We start from the raw sequence: 2353 nt of genomic DNA, 5'->3' as shown, positions 1-2353 counted from the left end.
AGTTTTAGAGTTCCAAAAGTATTGGCGGGTTACAGATTGCTACAGACTGTTCTGTTTTTGACAGATTCTGTTTTTCGTGTGTTGTTTGCTTATTTTGATGCATCTATAGCTAGTATTAAGTGGTATGAACATAGAGAACTTGAAATACAGTAGGTTTAACACCAATATAAATAAATAATGAGTTCATTACAGTACCTTATGTGGTGGTTTTGCTTTTTCCACTAACGGAGCTTATGAGATTTCCTGTTGAGTTTTGTGTTGTGAAGTTTTCAAGTTTTGGGTAAAGATTTGATGGACTATGGAATAAGGAGTGGCAAAATCCTATGCTTGGGGATGCCCATGGCACCCCAAGATATTCAAGAATAGCCAAAATCCTAAGCTTGGGGATGCCCCCGGAAGGCATCCCATCTTTCGTCTTCGTTTATCGGTAACTTTACTTTGAGCTATATTTTTATTCGCCACATGATATGTGTTTTGCTTGGAGCGTCTTGTATGATATTAGTATTCGCTTTTAGTTTCCACAATCATCCTTGTTGTACACACCTTTTGGGAGAAGCCCACTTGATTGGAATTTATTAGAATACTCTATGTGCTTCGCTTATATCTTTTGACCTAGATAGTTTTTGCTCTAGTGCTTCACTTATATCTTTTTGAGCACGGTGGTGGATTAATTTTGTAGAAATTGCTAGTCTCTCATGCTTCACTTATATTATTTTGAGAGTATCTTAGAACAGCATGGTATTTGCTATGGTTATAAAATTGGTCCTAGAATGGTAGGCATCCAAGTTGGGTATAATAAAAACTATCATAGGAAGTGAATTGGATGCTATGATCAATTTGATACTTGATAATTGTTTTGAGATATGGAGGTAGTGATATTAAAGTCATGCTAGTTGGGTGATTATGAATTTAAAGAATGCTTGTGTTGAAGTTAGCAAGTCCCGTAGCATGCGCGTATGGTTAAAGTTGTGTAACAAATTTGAAACATGAGGTGTTCTTAGATTGTGCATCCTTATGAGTGGCGGTCGGGGACGAGCGATGGTGTTTTCCTACCAATCTATCCCTCTAGGATCATGCGCGTAGTGCTTGGTTTTTGATGACTTGTAGATTTTTGCAATAAGTATATGAGTTCTTTTGACTAATGTTGAGTCCATGGATTATACGCACTTTCACCCTTCCATCATTGCTAGCCTCTTCGGTACCGTGCATTGCCCTTTCTCACCTTGAGATTTGGTGGAAACTTTGCCGGTGCATCCAAACCCCGTGATATGATACGCTCTATCACACATAAACCTCCTTATATCTTCCTCAAAACAGCCACCATACCTACCTATTATGGCATTTCCATAGCCATTCCGAGATATATTGCCATGCAACTTTCCACCATTCCGTTTATCATTATGACACGCATTACTATTGTCATATTGCCTTGCATGATCATGTAGTTGACATCGTATTTGTGGCAAATCCACCTTGCATAATTTCATACATGTCACTCTTGATTCATTGCCCATCCCAGCACACCGCCAGAGGCATTCATATAGAGTCATATCTTGTTCTAGTTTTGAGTTGTAATTCATGAGTTGTAAATCAATAGAAGTGTGATGATCATCATTATTAGAGCATTGACCCCAAAAAGAAAAGAAAAAGAAAGGCCAAAAAGAAAAAAAGAATGGCCAAAGAAAAAAAGGAAAAAAAAGAAAGGCCAAAAAGAAAAAAAAAGGCCCAAAAAAAGAAAAAGAAAAGAAAAAAAAGGGGGCAATGTTACTATCTCTTTTTCCACACTTGTGCTTCAAAGTAGCACCATGTTCTTCATATAGAGAGTCTCATATGTTGTCACTTTCATATACTACTGGGAATTTTTCAGTATAGAACTTGTCTTGTATACTCCTACGATGGGCTTCCTCAAATGCGCTAGGTCTTCGTGAGCAAGCAAGTTGTATGCACACCCACTTAATTTTCTTTTGTTGAGCTTTCATACATTTATAGCTCTAGTGCATCTGTTGCATGGCAATCCCTACTCCTCATGTTGACATCAATTGATGGGCATCTCCATAGCCCATTGATTATCCTCGTCAATGTGAGACTTTCTCCTTTTTTTCTCCACACAATCCCCATCATCATATTCTATTCCACCCATAGTGCTATGTCCATGGCTCACGCTCATGTATTGCGTGAAAGTTGAAAAGTTTGAGATTATTTAAGTACGAAACAATTGCTTGGCTTGTCATCGGGGGTGTATAATTTGGGAACATTTTTGTGTGACGAAAATGAAGCATAGCCTAACTATATGATTTTGTAGGGATGAACTTTCTTTAGCCATGTTATTTTGAGAAGACATGATTGCTTTGAT

The sequence above is a fragment of the Triticum dicoccoides genome, chromosome 2B, assembly GCF_002162155.2.
Source record: "Triticum dicoccoides isolate Atlit2015 ecotype Zavitan chromosome 2B, WEW_v2.0, whole genome shotgun sequence".
Lineage (NCBI taxonomy): Eukaryota > Viridiplantae > Streptophyta > Magnoliopsida > Poales > Poaceae > Triticum > Triticum dicoccoides.
The sequence above is the reverse complement of the archived record's forward strand: the minus strand, read 5'-3'. Positions refer to the sequence as shown.